At 36.2% G+C, this 13030-nt stretch overlaps 1 protein-coding gene across 1 annotated transcript in view; it reads left to right on the forward strand.

The window, feature by feature from the left end:
• Positions 1–13030, forward strand: part of MS3_00011151 (uncharacterized protein) — a gene marked incomplete at both ends in the record, with an annotated part of 65678 nt that overhangs the window by 43631 nt on the left and 9017 nt on the right. The gene's annotated exons all lie outside the window — the stretch shown is intronic.

Genomic DNA, 13030 nt, shown 5'->3' on the forward strand with positions numbered 1-13030 from the left:
AACATTAATGTCGAATTTACCCCAACACTGACTAAGGTTCAAGCCATTATCATAGACATGAGTTGGGAGTGTACTCCCTTGGTTACAACTTATGTACTCCCTGATAATCACATGAGCATCACTCACGGTTAATCATCTTGTAAAAACGTATTTGGCCGAGTACATCTTACAGCACCACATCACTTAGTAATGTGACACAGGCTTAACTGATCTCAGTAACTTATAATCACCATATCTCATTTAAATCGTATTCTGCCCGCATACGTGCAACTAACTTGTATGCCCATCAGCCGGCAAGTATAAATATAAATAAATAGTCTATCGCAGATCAGAACATTGAGTCTAGAGCATGTCTCTTACGAACACACTCATGTTTAACGATTTTTCCTAGCTATCTGTCCAAAATCCATATAATCATCACTCATGTATTTAAATTTTATTTTGATAACCATTCATGTGTATTAGTAGTATTACTAAATTCTATCACGGTCAAGTAAAAATGAGGTTGAGAAAATCTCCTCGTAACTAAATAAACCGTATCAAACTAACTGGAACACTAGTTGGAATTCTTTTCCACGGTATACTTTTGTTCCTTCAGTTAGCCTACTAATACAGATGCAATTGGAATTCAACTCTTATGGACAACTTACCGGCATAATCGTTATCTGATTTCATAATTTAAACCAAAACTAATACCAATATTAACATTTCTACAATATTCATTATTTTAATAGTTCTAAACACAAAATAATTACTGCCTATAAGTTAAGTTATTAACACGCATCGTTTTATTATTATTATTGTAATCTCATTTTTTATAGTTCAAATAATCTTCAACCAAATTTTCATTTTAAGCGTGTTAATCATGAAAGCAGATATTTTAAGATTATTACATGTATTTCCCGACCAGATGCTGCCGCCTTCTTTTGATTTATCTTTCAGCTTATCAATACCCTGAGGATCCTTATTATCCTTGGTAACCTCCGGCACGCGACGATCCCATCCGATCTGGTGTCGAACCAACATCACGTTGATTCTGGTGGGAGAGTAGTGTAGTGGCATTGGACAATAGCCACACAATCCACAAAGCTGTGAACACGAGACTACTCAGAAAATAGATATTCAATATTTAACTCGGGGAAATACCTAACAATGGAGAAGGCGCGGAGAATGAATTGAATGGACTGGAGTTGGTCGAGTGGCATGGCTCGGCCATGCAGGCGTGGTCTCTGCTGAATGTTACCTTATATCTTCTATTCATGTTAAATATATTGTTCTTTCTCTAGCCTAATCTTGTTCTACATCATGTATTGGTAATTGATGCGATACAGTGAGTTGGTGTAGTCGATGGTGTGACTTCCACGTAAGATCTTATAGATTAGGCAGTTATATCATGACAAATCTACAAATTTAGGATTAGGTCTATTATTAGAGCAATACTAATATCATAGTAGACCATAGTTCTACATGTCTATAAAAATGAATGAATAAATGGTGTTTAAACTTAAATGAACAGGATCATCAACTTAAACGGAATTTTAAAAATATCCAAACTTAAACAATACACATGGATCAATTGGAGTTAGACATTAATACTGTTGGATGCCAGATCACTGGTATGGAGGCTATGCGTTTGCACGGAGACAGAAATTTCTAGGTCCGAGTCTCGTGTGACGGGTCGTGTACGCTCACTTTTGAGTCCAATACTAGAACAAAATTACCGTCCAACGCTTTCAGGTCCTCAATGACGGTCTAACTTACATCGACTCATCTATTAATGTTCAAAATTGTTTGAAACATCATTTAAAAGTATATTTATTGTTGTGATCCAAAGGTCGGTGAAAGTCAAGAGCTAAGAAACTTCAAGAGAAAAAGACGTTTTGTGTGAATAAGTTTATTCAGAAAGCTCTAAGGTCTATTACCTCTTCTTTGTCAAGTAAATGGTAGTACACAAAACTTCGAAGATTCATTTGTTCTGACTTTGTTTCAAGTAGATGAAAGAATGCTGAAATTAATACAAACTTATTCCATAACTTACTTGTTTACGGTCGGATATGCTCCAGAAAACAACGATGAGCTTGCCAGGTTGCTTTTTCTCTGAATAACCTATTTAGCTTATGAATATACACAGGAGCGACCGAACTAAATTGCTTATCTCTGATTTGGATCAGCATCTAACGCATAACGTTGTGACTGAAAATGTCTGATTATATTATCCTTCTTGGTCTAGAATTCGATACTTATATAATTTCATATTGTTGGATCGTTCAATGGTAAATAACACTAGTTTCCGTTTATCGATTTCGGTTGATCAACAACATTGAACGCATGACAATTATCAACGAACATCGGATCATCAGCGATAAGCCTTCAATGAAAGGATTTCGAAAGACAAAACTATTGATCAACAGAGAAGCTGTTTTACAGAACAAAGCTAAATAATGAAAATTTATGGCAAAAAGCTAACAATATTACAAATCACTTAGAATATAAACGAGAGCAAAATCTAAGCTCTGTAGAATGGTCAAATATCATCTCGATAAATACGTGAACAATTATCCAGGGTAATACTTTGTTGAGTGTCATTTTTCTAAGTAAACTATCAGATTTTACCATGTATTTCATGCAATGATTATATCCAGGACATACATCACATCAGTTTTCCAATTGATTTATGATAAAACAAATCCAGATATGTTGACTAATAAGACATTCCTGAATACTATCTACTTCTTAAGATTGTAGTGGCTGGTCCTATGTCGAGCACACATGGGATATTCAAGCCTCTGGACAGGCTAACCTATTCATTCTTCTTAAATCACACTTTGACCTTATCGCTTATTCCCTTTTCAACCTTGACTACTTTTATTTAAGAGTATGTATGCACATTTCTTATCATGCTCATCACATGCCTGCAACTTATTTTTGTCTGACAATAGATATTGAGTAATGCCCGATTGAATTGAGTTAGTCCACATGCCTTCTGAGATCCGTTTCTCTTCGCTCTCTCTTATTCGCTCCCTTCATTCCGTCACTCTGATTTCCTCTGCCGCTTGATCAAGTTGAGCTGACTAAAATGTGTTGACCACCGCATGTTAATTTGTTTTGCTTCGCTTCCCGATCAACGATTGCACGAAATATGAGTATTCGAAGATTCATTTTCGTATTTAACTTGATTCATTCGTTATTCCCCAACACGATTTAAGTCGATGTCCATAAGTGAGGATTAGCAGCGCGTATATTTTGATAGCAATCGTTCCATAACAAACACCCATCCAATTTAACTAGGATCAGATACTGCAGGGTCACTAAAAGATATTAAAGTATACTGTTTGAGTCTGGTAGTAAGAATAAGTACCACATTCTTCACACTAATTACACCTGTTACCCCTCGTTGAGGTATATAGTTTGCTAACAGCATTCTTTACATCACGTCATGCTTATATAAAACTGAAATCAGTACATAGATGTAGGTGATAAATCTTGATATGCTTTGGAATCTAGTCAGGCTGTGCTGAAATCGAGAAAACCTAAGAATGTACTACAATTTTCCCTTCTTGTTGTTGTTATTTTAAGCCACAGGTGTAAGTTGGTCAAAAGTAAACGGTGTAAGTCAATATTGAGATTTTGTCAAAATCAACGGATCTAAAATTGTATTCTGAAGGTGATTACACAATCTGTGACATTACATAGTCGGGTCCGGGTTAACATTAAGGGAATATCACGTGTAAAAGATAGTGATAAGAAAGTATATTGCTTGAAGTTACACATGTCATAAAAGCATCTCCAACTAGATGAATGCAATGAACAGAACAATAACACCAAAGCTCTCTGCAATAGGCCTGTTATCAATCGTCTCACACTTCATTATTCCTGCATGTCCCTAACAAATGCTTAATGTTCCCGTTCTTTCTTCTTCGATCTTCTTGACCTTCTGCTAACAGACATTCTATTCCTCGCTGGAGTTATATACTACCTATAACGATATAAGTAGTGTAAAGCACACCAACTAGCACCTCAGTTAGCGGTGTTGCCTGTAGAACAGTGCCCTCAGCCCACCTCCTGGTTTTTAGCGTCGCCATATGTAGTAAATGGAAACGCAAGTGGGAACAATCGAGTGTGTTTGGACACAAAATTACAGAATCTCTTAATAAATTCTGAGATCCATACAGTAAATAGTTCATTCGTAAAATGTCAATCGATTGTCTCAGACTTCATTGTTCTTTCATTTCCACACCAATCATGCTATGTTATCGTTCTTTCTTCTTCAATGATAGCTTTACCTCAATGGTTCTGCAAACGAGCTTTTGTCGGTGGATCTTAAAGTCTCTCATCAGAATCAACTTTATTACAAAATGAAATGTTATAATCACCATACGATTTCATAACAACTTACTTTATTAAAATTGAATTCAGTCGATTATATTCAATTTAAATCTTATCATTCATTTAACATTTACATTTGATTGTCCTCTTAAGTAACTTATTTCTTGTCATATGATTTTCATTACTAATTAACAAATTAGGTTAATACTAATTCATTAACTGATTGTTTAATAACTAAATGACCGGGGTTCAACGAATGATCTAATCTCCTTTATGCTGTCAGTGTTTAAGGATTCTTATCTGAATGTTTGTTTTTATGTAGCTACGTGAAGTTGTTTAGTCATTTTGACTAATGTAGCAGGGGGCGGGTTCGTGGATGCGCACTGCTGAGGAGTCCCATACTAGGACGAAACGGCCATCCAGTGCTTACAGGTTTTCAGTGGTGGTCTAGCTTCAACTGACTCATGATTTTAACCTGTGAGATTGAGAATGGTCTATTTTTTGGGTGCATAAGAATGTACTATTGAAGAATATGAGAGTTTCTTTGCTTTTGATTTGAATACATTTCATTTTGCCTAAGAATCCTATTGAAAATGATCTTATAAATGTTTTGTACATGAGAATTTTCTTAAAATGGTTCATGCTAAATCATATTTGATTGTCCTAATAAGTGAGTGTTAGGTCCACATATTCTCAAGTTAAAGAGAGTATTGTGGAGACAGACCTAATAAACCTATTTTGTAAATAGTTTTTATTATCTTTTGCATTTATTTTGACAATTCTCACAATCTGTACATTTAATCGATTGCACCTGTTGTTTAAGTATATGACCTTGAATATTTGCATTCTTCTTTCCGTTTTTGAACCTCACATAGCATGGCTTTGTTAACTGCTCGTAATTAAATACACTACTACATATACGTCTCTCGTTCTACCGTGTTTGTGGATATGATAACGGAACGATTAGTTAACTATCATCTCTATTTATAGACTGTCGTAAAATCCACATTACATTCTACGTTCTGATATACTACTGGAGTCATATCGTCTCATTGGGATTATTATTTATCTATAATTGTGGATTCTGGTACCAAAATCTACAAGAAACGCGCCAACTTGCTGATTTAAGTGACGTCCCTAAACTTTTATTTGTGTTACCATCTTATGCGTTGTTTATTGCTACATTAACTTTTGCATGCAATAACTTTATTGCTGTTTTTCGGTTAATTTACTTTTTGGTCCACCACAGTAGTGGCACAATTTCAAAATGCATGTTTGGAAGATACCCTGAAGATATGGGGTATGCATCTTGGTATTCTCTTTACATACTAAGTATGGACCTTCATTTGCATTCCTGAAGTTTCGGTTGGTAATTATCCATTTTTCCAGTTATATCACTGCGGAATTTTATATTGGGAATTGTCATGCTATAACGAGTCTCGGCGCATGCATTGTTGCTCTGAAAAAACATTAACTATTCATGATGCTCACTTTGGTTATTTTCGTGAGATTCTACTTATGTCAAAATCAACCAATCGGTGTTGTGCACACAATTCTTGAGATTGTTGGGTCGATGTGACTGCCAATATATCTAGATGTTCTGTCCATTCTGTATGTAAAAATTCCGTTCATTATTCATCTGACTTATCTGCTGATTTGTTGGCGAGAGAATGTTCTTTCATAATCGACAATGCAGCTGAGCCAACGTTGTTCTTAGAATATGACTGTATCTCAACAAGTAAGTTTAGTGATGTGTTCAGTTGTTTCTAACCCTTACAACCACTATTTTTGGCTTTTTCTGTGATATTACAGGTGTCTTACTATATGGTCAACCAACAATTGGTTTAAGCAGTATCGTCTATAGCTAGAATGTTTTATATCCTTCTTGTTGGTCCTCTGACTCTCTGCTTACAATTAGTTTTATTAGTAAAACTTGACTCATTCACGTCTTATATTATGCATGTAATTCTTCGGATTTCGGTCATTATTTAAATTATGATAGATGGATGCAGTTACTAGTCTTTTTATCTCCAACATGACGGTTATACAGGTGTTAGGGATGCTGAGGAATATACCAATCATTATCATGTTAAGTCTAATGATGTCCTTGGACTCTAAATGGGCATTCCCTATCGGCCATTATTTATTTCACTCGTTAAATATTGTACAGATGTTGTTTTCTATTTTTATGCTACGATGTGGTCTGTTTGGTTGGTATATAATCAGAGTATGTTTGAAATATAACGATTCATATCTCAGAGGCTGTGACTTGCGTTCTAGACTCAACTGGCTGGGCTAGACAGGGAGGCGGGACCCATCGGGAGTCTAGGTCGTCCTTACGTGTCATTGATTCGATCGATAAATACGCGGCGCATCTAACCGTGCAGTCCACCCGTTACAACAACAGGACCAATTCATTTGACTGGAAGGTTGTAGGAACCGTAGTTAGGAGCTCAACGGAGTTGTTAAGATTTTTAATCCATTAATCGGCGAAACTATAATTTATGGACGAACTAACCGTATTTAAAATAACGAGTCACGAGTTATGACGCGAGGTTCATCCATACTTTTGGCTAAATAGAGTTTTGGCTGATGTCGGCTCGTGATGAAAACCCTAAATGTCATTTCTAATTGTAACCATCAACCGTAAATGAGAATTCTAATTGCCGTATAACCCTCATTTAACCCTAGTCAGCAGGTTTCCACTCTCAAGGTCCCTTCAGTATCTCTCTCTCACCAAACCGGTTAAAGCTCCGGACATTTGCTTATTAGTAGTGTTTAAGCATTGAATATTTCCTCTTTAAAGCGTGGTTAACTTTAAAGTTGAACAGCGTAAAAACCTGTATAAATCAAACTTTGACAACTAGTGTCCGTTTTGTAGAAAATTTATTTTTGTGTACTTATCGTTTGTATGGATTGGTTTAAATTGGAGCAAATAGATGAATGTTTGTGTTTTGTACACCTAAATATCTCCTGATGATATTTGCTCATGTGCTAAAACGTTACTATACTACAATAAAATTCACGAAACTTCGTTCTCAGAAGTTGTAAGTCGTCAAAATCTGAAACTGCCATCTTACGTTGTGCATATACCTGGTCGAAAAATAGAAATGATCCTCTGGGTCATGGAACTGACATAATGTTAATCAGCATGACCAGTGACTGTCGTTGTTATAATTAAAAGGGGTTTTGATATCACATTGTTAATATCCTTGTTCTGAAATTCGGTCAGTCTTTGTTGATATTTTACTGCTAGCCATAATTCATCTATCGCATGGATAAAAATGAAGTTGTTTACTTATAAAAACTTTTAAAATGATTAAATGAAGCTTTCAGAATTTCGGATCTCACCCAATACATCCAAACCTGAACAGGTGGTTTACTTAGGCGGCCACAACCAGAACCTTTGACCTGAAGGTCCGATCCACAAGGCAGTGGAGCATCGTAAAGAGATGCAGTTTCATGGTAGCCGGTGCCCAACGATTGGTTCATACGCTATTTGTTCCCTCAGGATGCTGGAAGCCATGTGCTCCATCAGTTTGGAATCAGGGTTTTCCAACTTCGCTAGGTGGACTCCCCTTGTCCACCAACCCGGCTAAAGCGCCGGACATTCTCTTCTCGTCCTCTCAATTCCGTAAACAACACCCCCGCCACGAGAATGCAGTAAGTAGGACTTCCCTGGTAGAGGCTATATAGGCGTGGCCATGTGAGAGCATTTCGAGAGGGAGAGTCGTTCCAGGGCATTTGGGGGCTGACATCTAGTGGTTTGTATATTTGACTTCAATCAATTCACAATATCGTGCGAAAATCTTCCAGTGCATTTGGTTATTAACTATCTAGTAATCAACATGTTTGAACTTCACTGGGAGTTCAGAACGATTTCAGTAAGCGTATCAGCATTTCGTTCCGTATGTTTATTGAAGAGACCAAATTGATTTATCTTGATAGTAGTGAGTAGTCTGTACATTAGATTCCAGCTTTTTCAGCATTCATTACCATTGGAATAAAAAAATTGCAGAACATTCTTGTTTACAACTGTTTAGTCAAACTTACTTATTAAGATTAATGTAACGTCATAGACTGTCATAAACTGAAATTTATTTTCATAAACGAGTGTCACATCTCGCTAGGCACATCGTTTATAAATAGTTTTCTTTTTTTGGAGAAAATTGTACAGAATATTAATTAAAACTGCAGTTTCTAAATATCTTATAAATAGGTGTGCCAATTATTCTCGATCATTATCATGTGGTTTTATTACACTGGTTTCAAGAGGTATATCCTGGAGTTCTGGTGAGAAGTAGTGAGCAGTGGAGCTCAACCAGGTCAGTTGTGAGATAGTAACTCACTGGAGGCAATGGTGAATGTGTCGCTCGATTTCGTGGAATAGTTGAAACTGATAGTTCCTGGGTTCGAGTCCCACAATAGGACGAAACGGCCGTCCAGTGCTTCCAGGTTTTCCATGGTGGTCGAGCTTAAATTGACTCATGATCTCAACTGTTGAAATTACTACAATCTACACAAAACCCCTTCTGATATTATTAAGTTTAACATTGATTCTTCATACTAAATATTTGTAATTAGTCATAAAAAAAGAACTCTTCTTGAACTAGTTTGTCATCTGGTTAGTGCTTGTTATCAAAACATACTTGCAATTTTGAAAGAACTGATACTTTCTGGTAGGTCGAAATCTGAGTTGTTGATTTTAATAGTTTGGAATGTTACTATTGAAATGTTTGAGCTCGGAACTTATTATTTGATCTCTATGAGTTTTATTTCTAAAAGTTTACGTTTTCTCACTATTACCAATTAATATCTTCAGACATGTTTTCATCAATCGAGGTGGTCCAGACATTTGTTACGTGTGCCTAACCTTCATCTATCTTGGTGGAAAGTGTTAGCTCGTTTAGGAATAACCTGCAGGAAAGTTAGGGGTACTGGAACTAAAATGTGGTATCAGTCCACCAAGTTATTGGCTGTTGGACTGAGCCATATGGGTTGGTGCAGATTACCTGGTTGATGTCCACGCAATAACCGATCAGCGGTTGGCGACGACGGTTGACGTGGCTAATAACCGACCACGATGGCACATATACATTTACACTCTGTCCTCCTCTAGATCTGGAGTTTCATTATTCCGTCGTACGTTTTGCCATTCATTCTGCCTTTTCGAACTATGGTTTCAGTGTTTAGTCTTTTCATTATCATTCCTACTACAGTTATTTCAACTCCTTAGCTATTCGTCTCGATTTGCCAATGGTATCTGGGGCCAACGAGCGTTTGTGCCAGACTTTAAATTGACTGTCGGACTATTGGTTTTATTATTATCATCATTATATTTCCATTTTACAAATGTTGTATCTCCTTCTAAATAGCTTATGTAACATGAATATCCAATGAAAATCATGTGGATCCTGAACAGATTGGTGGTTATTTAACCAGCTTAGATTATAATGAAATAGTAAAAAGTGGTTTAGAATGGAGAAGTCACTTAGCTGAGGCAATGTGTAATCCCAAATGAAATAATTTACCGCATTAGTTCTATTTACGGGCGCCCAAAATTGCAGCAACCAAATATTCAATTGATGATGATGATTCTTTTAGTAGCTACGGTGAAAGTGGTCATGGTGAAAATAATAATGATCGTCTACTGAACAAAGGCAATTTGGCTACATTTATATTATGGATAAAAGATATAGGTTTGACTAAATCAACCACAAATATGAGTGAGTTATATTGTTTTTTATTTTCATTCGTTTTATTCATTCAAATCATATTTGTTGCAAAAAGTTATCACAAGCAACGTAGAACTTAGCACAAGCGTATATCGGTTCAGCTTACCAGATCATATCAACGCAACAAGATGAAATTATCAAGATAAATCCCATCACTGTCTCCACTGATTGTGAGCCATGTTAACAATGTCTCCAACCATTAGTCACATTAGTCACTCTTATCTCAACCAGGTAGTTTACGCCCATCAAACTATAAATATAGTATGAGGAAAAGCCAATCAAAATCGAGATGTTAGCGGGACATAGACTGGATTAAAGCATGCTCAATGCACGATTGCTTTAGTGCACGCTGATTGGCTCCCATCTAACCTTGTTACTTGGAATATAATCTCTTTCCTGTTCAACCGTGTTCTGATTTGGGGAGTTGTCGAGTGATTTGGTGTCCAAGACTACTAAACAATAAGAATAGCTTGGTCATACCGTAAGAAAGAGATTATAACACTAGAACATGAGTTGTAGGTTTTTGTGCAACATTCATTAATCACGTATCACTAATATTAGACATACTTTTGTATTTAATCAAACTCATAACGAAATATCAATTCTGGCCACAGTGTAAATAACGAGGAAACCAACACTGCCTTACATTCTAATCTTAAACCTTTAATGCTGAAACAAACATTCACTTATTGACACTATATTTTATGGCTTCTTGCATGAATGGAATTCTGTCATCCATATTTGTTCCGTGGAAATGTTTTGTATTATATCTGATGCAAACTCGTGACTGCCAGTCCTAACCATGAATATCTTACCCTAATCATAAATAATTTAGAGGTTTTTGAGTCATCCACAAGGATGGATGTATATGACTTTGATTTTTCAATTTACCGAGTAACTACTATAATAATTTGAATAGATTTATCAAATGCACAGAATTTGTGTACACTTTCCAGTACTATTGTTTTCTTTACCATAACCTATCCATTTACAAAAGCTACTTTCTGATTAACTAGTAACTAACTGAAATTTCATCACAGTTGTTATAACTTCATTGATTATCGACGAAAGCCAATAAAGAGGACAGAGAGTGATCTGTGTTGTTTACTGAATGCATTTCACTACATTTTCAATTAGTTTCATAATCAGGATATTATTTTGATCATGTTTAAAGTATCGATATAACCTTTTTGTTCTGCTTAATTATTTGTTGTTTAGCGTAAATTTGCGGTTAGAACATTTTGAAGTTTGTTCTTAACATAAGTGTGGAGGTCAGTTACATGGTGGATAACTCAATTGTAATATTTCTGACTGTGATATTGAGTTATGCGTAATATGTAACATCCATTTGTTGCAACATCTAAGAAGTTGATGAGCTATGCAGTTTATATTTCATAATTGATATAGCTTACCTGTAAGAGTTCGTCTTTTAACGTATGCAAGTAGCATATGACGGCACGGATATCGACACATAGTAAGTGTGCTGCAGTTACATTCACATGTTGTTACATCCACCTCGTAATGCCATCCTCAGTCAACCATAAATAACCAGTCACCCGTTTCATATTCCAGATAAACAAAACGAATTCTTTTAAATTCATACAGCACTTTTGATCTTGCGAATGGAGTGAGCATGTTAAGCACGGGAAGCAGACGCTGTGGAGCATTATTTCCTGGCTATTACTTGATCTTCGATACTTTTCCTAGTTGACGTCATCGCACTCCATTTTAAAGCCTTGTACATACATTTGTACAGACTATCACTTTTCCGTACATATCGTTTTATCTGCCTATTTAGCGATTCAACACGATTATTCGTGTTGTTACACAATGTTGAAACATTACCGTAAAACGCACGCGCCCACATTGTCTTACGTGGCATCCAAAAACGTGATAGGTACTGGCCTACTATCAATCTGTCCCTCCGGTTTATTATTCTGTAATATTGATTAAATCTAGTGAATAAATACATTACAAAAATTACCTTCCGACCGTTTCCGCAGTTACCAATCGAGTTAAGTACGTTTTCAGTATTTTGTCGTTTGTCTAAGGACAATTTTATATAAGAAACCATTGGTGTACCTTTTTCCGGAAAGCGCAAATTGCATGAAAGGCGCACAGAATGATGTTTGCATGTCCGTGTGTTATACAGACAGTCGCGCTTTCACATCGTGCGCAATCCCTCACAAATGTTTCTGTCAACATTGTGTTACCCATTATCTCTTTGAATTTATCTAAAATCCATGTCACATCGGCACGCTTTTCTTTTCGTGTCCACGCAAACATAACAGTTCGTCCTCGACCCCAATTATCTGTCACCACTAACTGGAATAACGAATATCTACATAGTAAAATACAACGATAAACATATTCACTTTTTATTGTTAGTATTATACGTAGAATCAATGCACAGAACTTCTGGATATTTCTTGTACAACTGTATTTGGTCATAACTACTGAAACATATTCTCGTTGCATATCCATTTTCTAAATGTTCTCTCACTTCGCCTTTTTGTCTCAGCATATCCATTACCTGCTTCCGAGTACAACAACCTGAAATATATTTATATACACTTACCAGTGGAGAGTTCACCTTTCATAACTTTGACATCGGAAGCGGTTACTTGCTTACCAGTTCTCTCCTTAATACTTTCGATAACTTCACCTGCTGATTCACAGTGCAATATTACTGGCTTCAAGTTCTCTTTTTCTTCTGATGACAATCTTCTTGTCCATGGATCGCTAAATAGGCAAATAAAACGATATGTACGGAAAAGTGATAGTCTGTACAAATGTATGTACAAGGCTTTAAAATGGAGTGCGATGACGTCAACTAGGAAAAGTATCGAAGATCAAGTAATAGCCAGGAAATAATGCTCCACAGCGTCTGCTTCCCGTGCTTAACATGCTCACTCCATTCGCAAGATCAAAAGTGCTGTATGAATTTAAAAGAATTCGTTTTGTTTATC

Source organism: Schistosoma haematobium, chromosome 5, assembly GCF_000699445.3.
Source record: "Schistosoma haematobium chromosome 5, whole genome shotgun sequence".
Taxonomy (NCBI): domain Eukaryota; kingdom Metazoa; phylum Platyhelminthes; class Trematoda; order Strigeidida; family Schistosomatidae; genus Schistosoma; species Schistosoma haematobium.